General features: G+C 40.8%; 1 protein-coding gene and 1 non-coding gene across 9 annotated transcripts in view; one reads left to right on the forward strand and one right to left on the reverse strand.

Annotated features, from left to right (window-relative positions):
• NEK10 (NIMA related kinase 10) overlaps nt 1-19,928 on the reverse strand; it is a 309,939-nt gene that overhangs the window by 137,448 nt on the left and 152,563 nt on the right. The gene's annotated exons all lie outside the window — the stretch shown is intronic.
• Nucleotides 1,140-1,245, forward strand: LOC132375473 (U6 spliceosomal RNA). The gene has a single exon (XR_009506023.1). It is a non-coding gene; the product is annotated as a U6 spliceosomal RNA (small nuclear RNA).

The raw sequence follows: 19,928 nt of genomic DNA on the forward strand, positions 1-19,928 counted from the left end.
TCCCTTAAGAGAAAGAAGTTAAATAGTAAACACACACACACACACACACACACACACACACACACACACTTTAAAATGGGTTTTCTCTTTCCCAATCAAAAATATTACTCTGTATTTTAAAAACTGGATATTCCTATGTGATTTGGTCATCTAAAATCTTTTAATGGTAAAGTAGAGCATAATTTATATGATATTTAATAAAAATAAGGGCTTTTCTGGTAAAGATTAAACATATGCAATTAAATGTGTAAAAAATTACAGCCATTTTAAGTTGTACTTCAATTAAAATATTATCATTTTTATTATTGCTGACCTAACGTACATGGTGACTATATTTAATAATAATGTATTGTATACTTGAAATTTGCTAAGAGAGTACATCACAAGTAATGTGATAATTGAATCTATTGAAGTAATAGATATATTAATTAGCTTGGTTGTATAATCATTTCACAATGTATACAAATATCAAAATATCACATTGTAAACCTTAAACATATACAATTTTTAATTGTCAATAATACCTCAATAAAGCTGGAAAAAATTTTAAGTGAAGCCAGGGATAGTATAGTTAGGTAGATGGCAAGGACATTCTTCACTTATTACTATATTTTAATAAATAAGTCAACATAGCTCATAATCAGCAGCCTTTGAGAGGGGGCTGGAGGAAAGTTTATCTAAATACTACCTCTGTTTTAAAAAGGCATAAATTCACCAACTGATAATGAAAACAAGGTGGAAGAAAGATGAGGAAGGAAGGATGCTTAATATAATTTTTTAAAAAGACAAACTGTTTAGATTTTTAAATTCCATTAGTAGTCCCTCACTGATGTGAACAATTAGGTTGCTAATTGCCAAAGATTCTTATTTACTCATTATTGAGGTAAACAAGGAAAGTATTGAATCTAGATGTTTTTCAAAACAGTTTAAAATATGAACATTTTGCTATTTCACAAATAATTCAATACTATGATGATTTATATAAGTTGGGAGGGGGGACTTCTTTCCTTTAAATTCAACAAAGAACATCCACAAAGTAAATGAAATGAAATGATATGTTAAAAGGTTCTGAGTGTAGACAGTATATTCTTCTTTCCTACAGTGGTCATGTTGTCATCTTTGTTAAAAGTTTGATTATTGTCCTCATTTTGTCAGCACATATACTAAAATTAGAATGACATGTGAAAATTAGCATGACCTCGGCACAAGGATGACATGCAAATCTGTGACGCATTCCATATTTTAGAGGCAGTAAGATGACAGGCAAAAGATGAAGACTATACTCTAGTTAATAAAGTTGTTTCCCATAGGGGTAAAGATTAACAATTTTGATACTGCTATACATGTATACCAGAATTCAACAATTAAGTAAATGAGTGGCAGATGGCAGAAGCCAGGTTTCTCACTATTGGAGTGGAAGAAAGGTTACAGATAAGCAAGGAAAGGAGTAGGGCTACTCTACAAGGAGGTAACAGATTAGAGTTGGAGACAACAGTATAAACCCATGTTTAGCTTAATATTAATGTAGATGGTTACATATGAAAATATTTATAGTTATGTGAATATACACAGGTTACTATGCACATATATATCTTTGTTCTGTCAGATGAAAAGGCCCAGAATTGATGACTTCCTAGTAGCAATGAGCACACTTAGCACCAGATCTTGGTTTTTAACACCATTCTCCAATAAAAAGAATCAGGACCATTGGAGAAATGACTGATAATAGGACTGGGGCAAGAAATATACTAAATGAACCTGGAGTATCTTATAGTTCCAGAAAGTTAGTCTAAAAAAAAAAAAAAAAGCACAATGAAGGGGGTATGCCAGAGGGATATGGAAGACAAGTCAACCAGCTCCCAGTGGCCAAATGTAGAAAAGTTTGAACAACAAAATAAAGTATTGTATTAGTCAGCTTGGGCTGCCATAATAAAATACCAATAACGGGGTAGCTTAAACAGAAATAAACAGGAATTTATTTCTCACAATTCAGGAAGCTGGGACATCCAAGAGCAAGGTGCTGGCTAATTCTGTTCCTCAATCAGGGCCTTCTTCCTGGCCTACAGATGGTTGCTGTGTCCTCACATGGCAGAGAAAGAGAAAGAGAGATTGAGCAGAGTCTCTGGTGTCTCTTCTTATAAGACCACTTATCCCATCATGAGGCCCCCGCCTTCGTGACCTCTTCTAAATCTACTTAACTTCCCAAAGGCAACAATCTCCAAATAACATCACATTGGGGTTTAGGGTGTTAACGTATGAATTTGGGAGGGGGACACAATTCAGCCCACTGAAAGTTTTATTAGATTATAACCCAGGGTATAAAATAATTATCCATGAGTCCCTACTGATATAAATTTTAAAAAACCGAATAAATAAATAAACAGGAGGCAATAGACAAATCTCTTGAAAAATGACAAATAATTCATGTGGAGACTCCACCTTAAGGAGATGAAGCATAACTCCCCACTCCTTAAGTTTGGGGTGCATGTAGTGACTTTCTTTCAAAAAGTACCTTATAGAAAGAAAAAAAAAAGAGTAACTGTACAGTAGAGAGACCTGATAAACACTATCTCCAGCCAGCTGATCAAGATTAACATCAACAGTGTTAAGTCATATTGATAGTATGTACCCATGATAAGATAAGAGAATGGCAGTTTACACCTGTGATCTTCCTCCCCAAACATATTCCAGTCTAATTATTAGAAAAATATCAGACAAATCCCAATTGAGGAAATTCTATGAAATACTTAACCAATAATTCTTAAAACTTCCAAGGTCATTAAAAACAAGAAAAATCTGAGAAATTGCCAAAACTGAGAGGAGTCTAAGGAGAAATAAAAGATTACCTGGTCAACAAGTATCTGTAATATTAAGATGATAGGGTTTTTATTCTTAGAAGAAAAGGTATATGATAAATTGAAAATGAAAATATTTGAAGCAAGAAAACAAATCACTTCTATCAAGTATATCCATCCATTGTGCCACCAATTAATCTTATTATCAAACATAGAATGCTAAAATTACAGGCTATTTCCTCTCCTATGTTACATATACAGTTGACCCTTGAACAATGCAGGGTTTAGGGGTACTGAGGTAGGAGACAGATGGGCCCCTGGGTTAGACAACTGGTGTCTGTCAAGTGGAGTAAAACTGAAGCTTTGTTCTCACCCAGACACTCCAAGGACAAAGCTAGTGGCAGAAGCTGAGCTCTGCTGAAGTAAAGAGATAAGATGACCACTCCTGAGGTCAAGGAAAACTTCCTGTCTGCACACGCAAAGGAAGGCTCCTTGGGGGTCAAAAAGGGAGGGGGCGCCACCCCATAATAAGTTTGGACATACACCCACAGGCCTCCGTGGTGGGATCCATCTCAACAAAAAGTTGCACATGCATCTTGGGGAGGGTCCTAGGACTGGTCAGGTGTGGAAAAAGAAACAAGATAATTAGCCAAAGGTTAACAAAGACCCAGAAGGACTGTCCTATATACAGGATTTAAATCACCTCTTTACTGTGCTCCTCCTCATTAGAGAGGACTCCCACACCCCTTCTCTCTGGGTGTGTATTTCTGCGTAGCTTCTGGCTTAAGTAAAATAAACTGTTTCTCTGTGTGCTCTCGCATACGTTGTGCTGTGTCTCTAATAATAAACTTTGTACCTGTTTTTACAGTTTTTGCCTCCTTGAAACATTCTTGCTTTCAGTGGGGGTAAGAGCCAGGAGAATTTTGCCTCTAGCCACTAGCCCCTGGTGAACTAGCGGCTAGGATTCCTAGTTTTCAGCCAGGCTACCCAGGTTCAATTCCTGGGCAGAGAACTAAGATGTCTCTTCAGGACTGCTCATTGCTGTCTCTCCGAGATCAGTACGACCCTCCATGCGGTTGAAAATCCATATTTAATTTATAGCTGGTCCTCAGTACCCGCAGTTCTGCACACTCAGGTTCAACCAACCATGTCGTGTAGTACTGGAGTAAAAACTCCAGTAGTGAAGTGAAAAAAACTAGTGAAAAACTCATGTCTCTGAAAAAAACTCTCATAGTTCAAATCTGTGTCGTTCAAGAATCAACTGTATACAACATAAGGCATCAAAGGTTTTTAATTTTTCCTTTGAAGTTTATATACTACCTCCTCTTTTTTAAAGACTTAATTTTTCAGAGCACTTTTAGGTTTACAACAAAATTGAGAGGAAGTTATGGAGATTTTCAACATACTTCCTTCCCCCACATCCCCTTTCTTTTTTATTCTCGTTAACAGCAGGCTTAAATCAGCTCACACCTGGATTATCATAAAAGTCTTACTCCTTTAAAAGTGTTTTCATTTGTTCATTCACTGAACAATTATTTACTGAGCACCTACTATATGCCTGTCTTTCAGAGAGTTTTGTTTTGAAAGAACAGAGAAAAGTGGGTCAGTAGCTGGAAGAGAAAGGGAAGAATATGAGTTTTTGTTTTTTAAGATGGGAAAAAAATGTCAGTATGCTAGTCAATTGGTAGGAATGAGTCACTGGAGGCAGAGAAATTAATGATGCAGAATTGAGAGGGCTTGTCTGGAGAAAATGGTCCCCACTAGGACTGCAGGAGTTCAGGCCACTCAGGGGCATGGGGGCAGGCAGCTGGGAGGACATGGAAGCAAAGCCTGTGGAAGTTCTCTTCTGAAGTAGGGAGCAGAGTCGCTAGTGTAAAGGTGAAGTTCAAACTCCTCCCTCTTGCCATTAATCCAAACCTTACTCGGTCAAACACCCTCTCCACAGAAGCCTCTGCACACACTGAATTCCCATGTCACTAGTCTCCTGATGCCCCTTCAACTACCCGTGTCCTCCACCAGGCTTGCTCTGCTATTCCCCATCTACGTGGCAGCAGAGGGGGGTTGTGATAAACACTGGATTCCATCAAAACACGGATTATTTGCCATTCATTCATTAGTACTGTGAATAAAAAATGTTGCCTGCCATATCAGCAAACAAAGGATGCTGAGGCCATTAAGCCCTCTGCCACTACCACTGACCCCTAGGGTGAGCCCTGAGGAGACCCAGGCTGGGAAAGAACAGGATACTGGCCCCAGATAGCTAAGGTGTATATTAAAGGAATGATTTCAGTAAGCTCAGACTCTTGTTCTTCCCATACCTAGACAAGCACTAAATTCCTTAACTTAAGATGTCTGGTTTTCTTTCAGTAACAGTAATCTTTGATTTTCTGACTCTTTTGCAAAAACCCCTATATATCCTGGCTCCTCCCTTACCTCTTGGGAGCAGTCTCTCAGACCTATCTGAGAGGCTGTCTTCCAGGCTGAAGTCCTCAGTTTTGTCCACCAAGCTAAACATAATTCTCAACTTTTAGGTTGTGTATTTTTTTCAGTCAACAGTACAAAACTTGAAAATATATATCACTAGGTAGGTGATAGCAGTAACTAAGGAAACGTAATTTTACTAATATGACAAGAGCATACACATCTTTTGTTAACTGTATATGAACAGATATGAGAAGAGGCCTTGTTAATTGGGGAAGTGTCATACGCGTGACTACTTTGCCAGTGGCCAACAATTTGGTCAGAAACGACCTAGACAAAAAGCATTCAAGTTAAGACTGACCTAGTTCAAACTCTGACACACATATATAAAGGCATAGGAACTTCTAGTTAGCTATTTTTATTTTAGTGGTCAAGAAAAAAATCTGGTGAAAATGAAAATTTCTTTAGAAAATGAGAAATTGATCACCAATGAATATTCCCAGTCATTGGATTTTCCATATATTGATAATTATTTTGCTGTTAAAAATTCTTTTGCTTTCTTATTTCAAGTTAATTTTTAGCCGATTATATAAGTCCTGTGTTATATGAATTAGGGAGAAGCTGGAATTTGAATGTCTTAAAAAAAGAAGGCTGGTTGAATAAATTATGATTTATCCAGACAATAAAATGTAATTCAGATATTAAAACTGAACGTTCAGGAAAGCATTCGTTAACATCAGTGTGTGTGTGTGTGTGTGTGTGTGTGTGTGTGTGTGTATGGTTTGCATAAGAAAGGATTTGATATTGGGATACCAAGTTGTCTTCTGTGAGTTTGTTCCCCACCTCAGGATTAGTAGGATTATAAGTGTTCTTAATGGAATTTTTTTCTTTATTTTCAGCAATGAGAATCGTAAAAATTAATAAACAGAAACCTCATATAAATAGAGTCAGGAGACCAAAGTGGGGGTTCTCACACCCGCTGATGACAGCAGAGCCCAACAGGAAGAAGAAAGACTCCTTTCCTGGCCAGGATTCAGCCAATGACAAGCCCTGGACTCTTTGTTTCCTGCAGTCTCCTGAATTCCTTTTCCTCCCTATTGTTGCAATAAAAATAGAGGTGAGGTTTTTTTCCCTCTCCTGAGAACAAGGAAAATAAAGGGAACAGTGAACAGGCTAGAGAAGGAACAGGGCTGAAAGTTAATCACTCACAGTTTTTTGGTTTTTTTTTAAAGGAAATCCCTGTGGGAGTGCTGTTTCTTTCTTTTTTTAAAATTTATTTATTTATTTTCGGCTGTGTTGGGTCCTTGTTTCTGTGCAAGGGCCTTCTCTCGTTGCGGCAAGCGGGGGCCACTCTTCATCACGGTGCGCGGGCCTCTCACTGTCGCGGCCTCTCTCGTTGCGGAGCACAGGATTCAGACGCGCAGGCTCAGTAGTTGTGGCTCACGGGCCCAGTTGCTCCGTGGCATGTGGGATCCTCCCAGACCAGGGCTCGAACCCATGTCCCCTGCACTGGCAGGTGGACTCTCAACCGCTGCACCACCAGGGAAGCCCTCACTCATAGTTTTATTTTAACTGCTACTAATCTGTAGTGTCTGTAAATAGATTTGTACTTCACAAAGCTAACCTATCACTCCCTAACTCTATGTAAATTACATCCTGCTCCTGGTGTTTACATTCTCTGCACTTCCTTGTAACAAATCACCCCTGTAGCTTTTCAGAAAGAAAGTCGAAGGCCGATAAACCAGAGATAAATGGACCCAGTTACTGAGCTGCCTGATGCCAGCTATAACTGTTTTGAAATAATGCAAAAAGAAGAAAAATGCAAGACCTTCACTACTTTGATCCTTATCATATACCCCAGACTGCGAACCCCACCTATAAAATCCTCTCCAATTTCCCAGGGAAGGGGGCACAGTTCTTGAGGCACTAGCCTGATGTGTTTTCCCCTTTGCCTGGCAAAGGAATAAAGCCATCTCTTTTATCCTCTAAAATCTCTGTCTCCATATTTCTGTTCGGCATTGGTGTACAGAAGCTGAGAGGTCGGCAACACTATGAAGTGTTCTCCTTCCCTTTTTGTGTAGAGACCTGCATGTGGCTTGCTATGTCTGCAGACCTCGAACTGCAATTCTCTGCTGATCCCAAATAAACCCATCTTTGCTGGCAAAAAAACTAAGTCTTTTTGTTTCAGGTAAACATTTTGGTGGCCCATATAGGGATCAGTGAAGACCCCTGACAGCTGTGAGGCTGGTGAGCAAACAGCTGTGGTACCCTCAATTGAGCCCACTGTCACTCTCTGCCTTTCTCACCAACCTTGGAGGTTGAAAGTACATCTTTCTCCTGGATCCAAGCTCAGGCCCTCTTTGCATTTGAAGCTCTCCAGGCTTTATTTAGGATCTCTTTAAAGGTTTCATCTTTCTGGTCAAGGCCCTGTTCTGTATGTGAGTACTTGTTTGGCACTTGGGGCTGATTTTGAGATTAGACTATTTCACGGAAACAGGCCGAGATGTTCAACCTATTCCTTTGTTCCTTTGGGAACAGGGGTTGTTTCTCTGAAACGGTGCTGGGTTTTTCAGCCTTCAGCCTATTCCTTTGGATGCCTGTGGAGACTGCCAAAAAAAAAAGCCTCAGTCAGGCTCCTCCAGGACCATGCTGTCTCCTCCTTAGGACCGGCTGGGATTAACTTGCAAGCTGTTTAAATTATGCTACTTGTGCTGTAAACTGTTTAAGCTGTTTGAAAATTATTCTTTACTCTAGAGGAAAAACCTCTAAGAAATGGGATCCCAGTTATCTAAGTATTTTGAAGATGTCTCCCCCATAGGCACTCTGGCCAATTTTATGTTTAAAAACCATGGCCCTTCCTCATGCGCATTTCTAACTAAATGGACTGACCTGACCAAAGGCAATTTAGAACATCAATGGCCATTATGGGGAACTTTTGAAATCCTCAAACCTAATTTCCTTAAATCCAGATTGGACTACAGTAGCTCAAAAATTTCCAGAACTAACTGGAATGTTGATTTTAACTGGTATTTTGAGGCTTCCCAATGTTATCAAGAGTCTCGAGTTGCCTCTTGGTAAAATAAGATTTTAAGATTAACTAAGGCAAACAAATGAATATAAAAAGATAAAATGGCTCCCAAAGTCTCAGGTTCCTCTCCCTCAGATTCTTTGTCTCCCTCTGATGACATCTTGTCTCTCTGTGTTCTATGCTACACATGCCTCCCCTAGACTGTCAGTCCCCCCACACTGCTGTAGCAGAAACTAGATGAGACACCCCCCAGGTTGTCAGCCCTTGTTCAGCCCTTATTCTTTCCGATTTCCCCCCCCCCCCTCTATTTCTTGTTTAATTGCACTCTGAAAATGACTGCCTTCTAGTTAAAGTTGTACTGTGCACCTGGTGTTTACTTCTCCAAGACAACACTCCCTAACACTCCTTTCCTTTGTGAGCATTCTTCATTCTAGAAAGAAGGTCATGGAACAATAACCTCAAGGACCACCAGAACCACCTGACGCCAGCCCTGATGATCTCAGTGTCTCCACGAGGAAAGAAAAATGCAAGACTACATCAGACCCGATCCTTACCTACAGCCCTATTTTCCACCCTGAAACTATAAGACCCCTTCCTATTTCCCAGGAAGGGGGACACAGTCTTGAGGGTGTTAGCCTGCTATGGCCTCCTTTGCCCAGCAAAGCAATAAAGATACTCTTTTCTACTTCTCCAAATTCTGTCTCAGCATCTCTATTTGGCACTGGTGAACAGAAGCCAGGTTTTGGCAACAATACTAATTCTCTCACCAAACTTCCATTTTCTCTGAAACTCTCCCCTCTCATTTTTCCTCTGAAGTTAACAGAAATGGTCCCTTTAATATCAAGCCTTCTGAGGATCCAGAGGCTAAACCTTTAATTTCTTATATTCCCTGGACTGAAGCTGAGAGCCATAGTCAAGGATTTTCCCAAAGTAACTAAAGATCTATACAGATTTGCTGAGGGATTTAATATAGTCATTCAGACTGATCAACCTGGTTTCTCTGACTTATATCACCTAGTTCATGTGCTTGTTGGTAAAGGCCAGGCCCAGTATTGGATGAAAATTGCTAATTGGGAAAGTCCTGAAAGGTCTCTAGAATTACAACTGGGAGCCTAGCCCCCTAACTTATTATATGATCACGCTCAGGCAATTGCTAGTTGACTTCAATAAGCAATTTCTAGGGCTTTTCCAAAGCCTGTTGATCAGAACAAAATTCAGGTTTGAACACAAAAATCTGATGAGCCTGTTCATGACTATTACAATAAACTTCAGACTGTTTCTAAAGAAAATTCTGGTCTTCCTTCAGATGATGATTCTACCTTAGTAGCTTTTAAATCTATGTTTATTAATGGGCTGAACAGGGACTTTTCCCTTTTAGTAAAAAGGACCAGGATGGAATGGGAAACTATGCCCACTCCAGATTTAGTTAATGGAAAACCAGCTCTCTTGTACTCAAATGAGTCACCTCCAAGGAAGGTCGCCAAAATTCTTACTCTTCCACTCTAGCAACTGAAGGCTCCTAAACGAAACCAAAACCCTTCTAGTTTTTGCTACTATCACAAAGAGCCAGGACATTGGAAAAATGATTGTTACAAATCTACACTTTAGGTGCCTTCAGCCCTCTAACCAGCCTTTCCATCGTCCTCCCAATTCTCAGTGATGGGGCTCTGAGGAACTACAGGGCCTCTTCCCAATCCTCCTCCTTAATTGACTTGGAGAAACATTTTTCCAGATTGGGGATGAATCTCTTCCAGTCCTGGCTGACACTAGAGCCACACTCTTGGTGCTCAACCCCACTACTATGAAGCAGCCCCTGCCTTGGAGTACTAAAACACTTCAAATAGTGGCATCTCTAATTGAAGAAGGAAAGACAGGGCTGGGCCCAAGGACACCCTCCTCATGTATAGGCATTACGCAGTCCTGCACATTTGTCTCCTGAAGCCACCATACAAGAGCTGTTTTCCCTTAAACCATCCCTTACTAGTCGAGCACCACACGTGGAAGGTCGTACAGGGTAATCAGCAACCTGTGCATTTTGATTGCACATGCTCCACGGTTTCCATGGTCAGAGTTTCTTGCTCAGATACTACAAAGTTGCTGTTTTAGATGCCATTCCTCCATGCCTCATTAAGTGCAAAATAAGGAGGTGGCTTTGCCTTCTGCCTAATGCCTAGCATGAGGAGGCTGTCCTTGGGCCTGGCCCTGTCTTTCCTAACTCATAATGAATCTCAAGAGGTTCCTGTCTCTGAACCTATTCCCTTTTGTTTAGGCCCTTTGAAAGATACACACCTTTTTCTCCTTAGTTCCTCCACTCCTACTCATTTATTAGGCCTAGAATTCTTAGAGAACTAACATGCTGGAATTTCTTTCTCCTAAAAGGGGGAAATAGTTCTATAAATTGACAGTAGTCATCAAAGTAACTCTCCAGGTGAATTAAATGACCCCTCTACATCTTTTATTTGTTCCATCTCTGATGGTACTAGAGCAGATTCTGGAAATACTGATCATTTGTCTCTACTAAATCAGCTACCACCTTCCTTATAGGCAAAATCTCAAACTGATGTTGGCAAAATTCTCAGTGCACCTCCCATCAACATTCAAACAGATCCCTCGAACTAGGGCACCTACCAGGCATCAGTGGGGGACCACGGACACCTAAGGGGACAGGAGGAACCCCCAGCGACCGGGTAGGATGTGGGGCATGGGGGGAGTGAAGGGGGAGGAGAAGTGGAAGCAGGACGAGATTGGCACCCCTGAGGGGCGGCTGGGGGAGGGGAAGGGATCCCACACCCAAACGGGGAAATTGGGGAACCACTGGAGGGCAGAGGATCAAAAGGGAGCGTGGCCAGATTTCCCCTGCCCACTTGGACCCCCAGGAACCTGTTGAGGTCCTGGGTCTGATTCTCTGCTCACCGAGGCCCCCTCCAGCCCTGCAGGTCCTGAGGGAGTGGGAGGGCGGGAAGGGGGAGCAAAAGTAAAGGTCGGACCTCCAGGACCCGCAGTCCTGAGGGGTGGCTGGGGGAGGGGAGGAGCTCCTACACCCAGTGGGACCCACCCACGGTTAGGGATCCAGCTGTGATGGGGGAGACAGTGGGGGAGGGGCGTGAAGGAACAGAAGGGAATGGGGCCAGTGCTTTCCCTGTCCACTTAGGCACTGGGGAGCCTGTTGGGCTCCCAGGGCTAATCCTCTGCCCTTGGAGCCTCCCTCCTAGAGGGCAGAGCCCAAGCGCCACCCCTACTCAGGGCCTACCTCTACACTTGGAGACCCCCTCCAACGACCTGGGCCTAAACCCCATCCACACACCCTCACTCAGGGCCCCACCTCCAAACTCCAGAACCCCACACTCCAGAGGCCCACCTTTTGACTTGCTGCCTCTCCCCTTCTGCGGAGGTCGTAAGCAGAGGCCTCGCCCCATGCTTGAACGTTGCCCCACCCCACCCAAACCCACACCCTTGCCTAAGTTCCAACCCCCGCCTAAATTCTGCCCCCAAACTCAGGGCTTTTTTTTTTTTCTTTTCTTTTTTCCTCCTTTAGATTGTGGTTCTGTTTTACCTTCTTGATTCATTGTTGTTGATTCTTTTATATTTTTATTTTTCCTAATAAATCTTTTTTCTAATTTTATTTTATTCTTTATATTTTGTTAGCAATCTCTCCTTTTGGCTTGTTCCCCCCCCCCCCTTTTTTTTTTCTGTTGTGGTTTTTTTTTGGTTTTTTCTTTTCTTGTTTTTTAAAATTTTATTTATTTATTTATTTATTTATTTTTGGCTGTGTTGGGTCTTTGTTTCTGTGCGAGGGCTTTCTCTAGTTGTGGCAAGTGGGGGCCACTCCTCATCATGGTGCGCAGGCCTCTCACTATCGTGGCCTCTCTTGTTGTGGAGCACAGGCTCCAGAAGCGCAGCCTCAGCAATTGTGACTCACGGGCCTAGTCGCTCCGCGGCATGTGGGATCTTCCCAGACCAGGGCTGGAACCCGTGTCCCTTGCATTGGCAGGCAGACTCTCAACCACTGCACCACCAGGGAAGCCCCTCTGTTGTGGTTTTATCTTAACTTGTTTCAATTAGAGTTTTATTTTTCCTAATATATTTTTTATCTTTCTAATTTTATTTTGTTTTTTATTCTTTGATATTGTACTGCTCCTTTTCTTCTTTCTTTCTTCCTTTTTTTTTTTTTTTACCACGCCACAAAGCTTGCAGGATCTTGCTTCCCAAGCCAGAGGTTGGGCCCAAGCTCCTGTGGTGGGAGCTCCAAGTCCAAACCACTGGAGGAAGAGAGAACCTCAGACCTCAGGGAATATCAATCAGAGTGAGGCCTCCCAGAGGTCCTCATCTTAGCACCAAGACCCAGCTCTATCAAACTGTCTGCAAACTGCACTGCTGGACGTCTCAGGTCAAACAACCAGTAATACAGGAACACAGCACCACCCATCCAAAAAAAAAAAAAAAAAGAAACGACAAGTAAATTTGTTACAGATGAAGGAGCAAGGTAAAAACCTTCAAGACTAAATAAATGAACACAAAAGAGGCAAGCTACCTGAAAAAGAACTCAGAGTAATGATAGTAAAGATGATCCAAAATCTCAGAAACAGAATGGAGAAAATAGAGGAAACATTTAACAAGAATCTAGAAGAACTAAAGAGCAAACAGGGGAGGTCTGGGCAAAATGGCAGAAGAGTAAGATGCGGAGATCACCTTCTTCCTCACAGATACATCAGAAATACATCTACACGTGGAACTGCTCCTACAGAACACCCACTGAACGCTGGCAGAAGACGTCAGACATCCCAAAAGGCAAGAAACTCCCCACTTACTTGGGTAGGGCAAAAGAAAAAAGAAATAACAGAGACAAAAGAATAGGGATGGGACCTGCACCAGTGGGAGGGAGCTGTGAAGGAGGAAAGGTTTCCACACACTAGGAAGCCCCTTCGCAGGCGGAGACTGCGGGTGGCAGAGGGGGGAAGCTTCGGAGCCACGGAGGAGAGCGCAGCAACAGGGGAGCGGAGGGCAAAGCGGAGAGACTCCCGCACAAAGGATCAGCGCCGAGCAGCACTCACCAGCCCGAGAGGCTTGTCTGCTCAACTGCCGGGGCGAGCGGGGCTGGGAGCTGAGACTCGGGCTTCGGTCGGATCGCAGGGAGAGGACTGGGGTTGGCTGCGTGAACACAGCCTGAAGGGGTTAGTGTGCCACAGCTAGCTGGGAGGGAGTCCGGGAAAAAGTCTGCAGCTGCCGAAGAGGCAAGAGACTTTTTCTTGCCTCTTTGTTTCGCGGTGTGCAAGGAGAGGGGATTCACAGCGCCGCCTAAACGAGCTCTAGAGACGGGAGCGAGCCGCGGCTATCAGTGCGGACCCCAGAGACGGGCATGAGATGCTAAAGCTGCTGCTGCTGCCACCAAGAAGCCTGTGTGCGAGCACAGGTCACTATCCAAACTGCCCCTCCTGGGAGCCTGTGCAGCCCGCCACTGCCAGGCTCCCAAGATCCAGGGACAACTTCCCCGGGAGAACGCACGGCGCGCCTAAGGCTGCTGCAACGTCACGCTGGCCTCTGCCGCCACAGGCTCGCTGTGCATCCGTACCCTTCCCTCCCCCAGGCCTGAGTGAGCCAGAGCCCCCGAAGCAGCTGATCCTTTAACCCCATCCTGTGTGAGTGAAGAACAGAGGCCCTCAGGCGACCTACACGCAGAGGCGGGTCCAAATCCAAAGCTGAACCCCGGGAGCTGTATGAACAAATAAGAGAAAGGGAAATTTCTCCCAGCAGCCTCAGAAGCAGCAGATTAAACCTCCACAAACAACTTGATATACCTGCATCTGTTGAATACCTGAATAGACAACGAATCATCCCAAATTCAGGAGGTAGACTTTGGGAGCAGGATATATTCATTTTTCCCCTTTTCCTCTTTTTGTGAGTGTATATGTGGACGCTTCTGGGTGAGATTTTGTCTGTATAGCTTTGCTTTCACCATTTGTCCTAGGGTTCGGTACATCCTTTTTTTTTTTTTAATTAAAAAATTTTTCTCTTAATAAATTTGTTCTTAATACTTTTTTCCTTATTTTTTATTTTAAAAAATTAAAAAATATTTTTTCTTAATAATTTTTTTTATTTTTTATTTTAAAAAATTAAACTTTTTTCTTGATAAATTTTCTCTTAATAATTTTTTTCTTATTTTTTATTGTAAAAAAATTTTTAAAAAATTTCTTAATAAATTTCTTTCATAATAATTTTCTTATTTTTTATTATAAAAAATTAAAAAAGTTATTTTAAAAAATTAAAAACATTTTTTTCTTAATAAATTTTTTCCTAATAATTTTTTTCTTATTTTTTATTATAATAGCTTTATTTTATGTTATTTTATCCTCTTTCTTTCTTTCTATTTTTTCTCCCTTTTATTCTGAGCCATGTGGATGAAAGACTCTTGGTGCTCCAGCCAGGCATCAGGGCCATGCCTCTGAGGTGGGAGAGCCAACATCAGGACATTGGTCCACAAGAGACCCCCCAGCTCCACATAATACCAAATGGTGAAAATCTCTCAGAGATCCCCATCTCAACATCAACACCCAGCTTCACTCAACGACGAGCAAGCTACAGTGCTGGACACCCTATGCCAAACAACTAGCAAGACAGGAACACAGCCCCATCCATTAGCAGAGAGGTTGCCTAAAATCATAATAAGGCCACAGACACCCCAAAACACACCACCAGACTTGGGCCTGCCCACCAGAAAGACAAGATCCAGCCTCATCCACCAGAACACAGGCACTAGTCCCCTCCACCAGGAAGCCTACACAACCCACTGAACCAACCTTAGCCACTGGGAACAGATACCAAAAACAACAGGAACTACGAACCTGCAGCCTGAGAAAAGGAGACCCCAAACACAGTAAGATAAGCAAAATGAGAAGACAGAAAAACACACAGCAGATGAAGGAGCAGGGTCAAAACACACCAGACCTAACAAATGAAGAGGAAATAGGCAGTCTACCTGAAAAAGAATTCAGAATAATGATAGTAAAGATGATCCAAAATCTTGGAAATTGAATAGACAAAATGCACGAACATTTAACAAGGACCTAGAAGAATTAAAGAGGAACCAAGCAACGATGAAAAACACAATAAATGAAATTAAAAATACTCTGGATGGGATCAATAGCAGAATAACTGAGGCAGAAGAACGGATAAGTGACCTGGAAGATAAAATGGTGGAAATAACTACTGCACAGCAGGATAAAGAAAAAAGAATGAAAAGAACTGAGGACAGTCTCAGAGACCTCTGGGACAACATTAAACACACCAACATTCGAATTATAGGGGTCCCAGAAGAAGAAGAGAAAAAGAAAGGGACTGAGAAAATATTTGACGAGATTATACTTGAAAACTTCCCTAATATGGGAAAGGAAATAGTTAATCAAGTCCTGGAGGCACAGAGAGTCCCATACAGGAGAAATCCAAGGAGAAACATGCCAAGACACATATTAATCAAACTGTCAAAAATTAAATATAAAGAAAACATATTAAAAGCAGCAAGGGAAAAACAACAAATAACACACAAGGGAATCCCCATAAGGTTAACATCTGATCTTTCAGCAGAAACTCTGCAAGCCAGAAAGGAGTGGCAGGATATACTTAAAGTGATGAAGGAGAAAAACCTGCAACCAAGATTACTCTACCCAGCAAGGATCTCATTCAGATTTGATGGAGAAATTAAAACCTTTACAGACAAGCAAAAGCTGAGAGAGTTCAGCACCACCAAACCAACTTTACAACAAATGTTAAAGGAACTTATCTAGGCAAGAAACACAAGAGAAGGAAAACACCTACAATAACAAACCCAAAGCATTTAAGAAAATGGGAATAGGAACATACATATCGATAATTACCTTAAATGTAAATGGATTAAATGCTCCCACCAAAAGACACAGACTGGCTGAATGGATACAAAAACAAGACCCATATATATGCTGTCTACAATAGACCCACTTCAAACTTAGGGACACATACAGACTGAAAGTGAGGGGATGGAAAAAGATATTCCATGCAAATGGAAATCAAAAGAAAGTTGGAGTAGCAATTCTCATATCAGACAAAATAGACTTTAAAATAAAGACTATTACAAGAGACAAAGAAGGACACTATATAATGATCAAGGGATCGATCCAAGAGGAAGGTATAACAATTGTAAATATTTATGCACCCAACATAGGGGCACCTCAATACATAAGGCAAATACTAACAGCCATAAAAGGGGAAATCGACAGCAACACAATCATAGTAGGGGACTTTAACACTCCACTTACACCAATGGACAGATCATCCAAAATGAAAATAAATAAGGAAACACAAGCTTTAAATGATACATTAAACAAGATGGACTTAATTCATATTTATAGGACATTCCACCCAAAAACAACAGAATACACATTTTTCTCAAGTGCTCATGGAACATTCTACAGGATAGATCATATCTTGGGTCACAAATCAAGCCTTGGTAAATTTAAGAAAATTGAAATCGTATGAAGTATCATTTCCGACCACAATGCTATTAGACTAGATAGCAATAACAGGAAATGATCTGTAAAAATACAAACACATGGAGGCTACACAATACACTACTTATTTAACGAAGTGATCACTGAAGAAATCAAAGGGGAAATCAAAAAATACCTAGAAACAAATGACAATGGAGACACGATGACCCAAAACCTATGGGATGCAGCAAAAGCAGTTCTGAGAGGGAAGTTTATAGCAATACAAGCCTACATCAAGAAACAGGAAACATCTCGAATAAACAACCTAACCTTGCACCTAAAGCAATTAGAGAAAGAAGAACAAAAAAAAACCCAAAGTTAGCAGAAAGAAAGAAATCATAAAGATCAGATCAGAAATAAATGAAAAAAAATGGAGGAAACAATAGCAAAGATTAATAAAACTAAAAGCTGGTTCTTTGAGAAGATAAACAAAATTGATAAACCATTAGCCAGACTCATCAAGAGAAAAAGGGAGAAGACTCAAATCAATAGAATTGGAAATGAAAAAGGAGAAGTAACAACTAACACTGCAGAAATACAAACGATCATGAGAGATTACTACAAGCAACTCCATGCCAATAAAATGGACAACCTGGAAGAAATGGACAAATTCTTAGAAATGCACAACCTGCTGAGACTGAACCAGGAAGAAATAGAAAATATGAACAGACCAATCACAAGCACTGAAATTGCAACTGTGATTAAAAATCTTCCAACAAACAAAAGGCCAGGACCAGATGGCTTCACAGGCGAATTCTATCAAACATTTAGAGAAGAGCTAACACCTATCCTTCTCAAACTCTTCCAAAATATTGCAGAGGGAGGAACACTCCCCAACTCCTTCTATGAGGCCACCATCACCCTGATACCAAAACCAGACAAAGATGTCACAAAGAAAGAAAACTACAGGCCAATATCACTGATGAACATAGATGCAAAAATCCTCAACAAAATACTAGCAAACAGAATCCAACAGCACATTAAAAGGATCATACACCATGATCAAGTGGGGTTTCCCCCAGGAATGCAAGGATTCTTCAATATACGCAAATCAATCAATGCGATACACCATATTAAAAAACTGAAGGATAAAAACCATATGATAATCTCAGTAGATGCAGAAAAAGCTTTTGACAAAATTCAACACCTATTTATGATAAAAAACTCTCCAGAAAGTAGGCATTGAGGGACCCTACCTCAAGATAATAAAGCCCATATATGAGAAACCCACAGCCAACATCGTTCTAAATGATGAAAAACTGAAACCATTTCCTCTAAGATCAGGAACAAGACAAGGTTGCCAACTCTCACCACTATTATTCAACATAGTTTTGGAAGTTTTAGCCACAGCAATCAGAGAAGAAAAAGAAATAAAAGGAATCCAAGTTGGAAAAGAAGAAGTAAAGCTGTCACTGTTTGCAGATGCCATGATACTATACATAGAGAATCCTAAAGATGCTACCAGAAAAGTACTAGAACTAATCAATGAATTTGGGAAAGTAGCAGGATACACAATTAATGCACAGAAATCTCTAGCATTCCTATACACTAATGATGAAAAATCTGAAAGTGCAATTATGAAAACACTCCCATTTACCATTGCATCAAAAAGAATAAACTAGCTAGGAATGAACCTATCTAAGGAGACAAAAAACCTGTATGCAGAAAACTATAAGACACGGATGAAAGAAATTAAAGATGATGCAAACAGATGGAGAGATATACTATGTTCTTGGATTAGAAGAATCAACTTTGTGAAAATGACTATACTACCCAAAGCAATCTACAGATTCAATGCAATCCCTATCAAACTACCAATGTAATTTTTCACAGAACTAGAACAAAAAATTGCACAATTTGTATGGAAACACAAAAGACCCCAAATAGCCAAAACAATCTTGAGAAAGAAAAACAGAGCTGGAGGAATCAGGCTCCCTGACTTCAGACTATACTGCAAAGCTACAGTAATCAAGACAGTATGGTACTGGCACAAAAATAGAAATATAGATCAATGGAATGGGATAGAAAGCCCAGAGATAAACCCATGCACATATCTCACCTTATCTTTGATAAAGGAGGCAAGAGTATATAATGGAGAAAAGACGGCCTCTTCAAGAAGTGGTGCTGGGAAAACTGGATAGCTACATGTAAAAGAATGAAATCAGAACACTTCCTAACACCATACACAAAAATAAACTCAAAATGGATTAAAGACCTAAATGTAAGGCCAGACACTATCAAACTCTTAGAGGAAAAAGTAGGCAGAACACTCTATGAGATAAATCAGAGCCAGACCTTTTTTACCCACCTCCTAAAGAAATGGAAATAAAAACAAAAATAAACAAATGGGACGTAATGGAACTTAAAAGCTTTTGCCCAGCAAAGGAAACTATAAACAAGACAAAAAGACGACCCTCAGAATGGGAGAAAATATTTGCAAATGAAGGAACTGTCAAAGGATTAATCTCCAAAATTTACAAGCAACTCATGCAGCTCAATAACAAAAAAACAAAAACCCAATCCAAAAATGGGCAGAAGACCTAAATAGACATTTCTCCAAAAAGATATACAGATTGCCAACAAACAGATGAAAAGATGCTCAACATCACTAATCATTAGAGAAATGCAAATCAAAACTACAATGAGGTATCACCTCACACCAGTCAGAATGGCCATCATCAAACAATCTACAAACAATAAATGCTGGAGATGTTGTGGAGAAAAGGGAACCCTCTTGCACTGTTGGTTGGAATGTAATTTGGTACATCCACTACGGAGAACAGTATGTAGGTTCCTTAAAAAACTGAAAATAGATCTACCATATGACCCAGAAATCCCACTACTGGGCATATACCCTGAGAAAACCATAATTCAAAAAGAGTCATGTACCACAATGTTCATTCAGCAGTATTTACAATAGCCAGGACATGGAAGCAACTTAAGTGTGTCCATCGACAGATGAATGGATAAAGAAGATGTGGCACATATATACAATGGAATATTACTCAGCCATAAAAACAAATGAAATTGAGTTATTTGTAGTGATGTGGATGGACATGGAGTCTGTCATACATAGTGAAATAAGTCCGAAAGAGAAAAACAAATACCGTATGCTAACACATATATATGGAATCTAAAAAAAAAAAAAAAAAGGTTCTGATAACCTCG

The sequence above is a fragment of the Balaenoptera ricei genome, chromosome 11 (genome assembly GCF_028023285.1).
Source record: "Balaenoptera ricei isolate mBalRic1 chromosome 11, mBalRic1.hap2, whole genome shotgun sequence".
Classification (NCBI taxonomy): domain Eukaryota; kingdom Metazoa; phylum Chordata; class Mammalia; order Artiodactyla; family Balaenopteridae; genus Balaenoptera; species Balaenoptera ricei.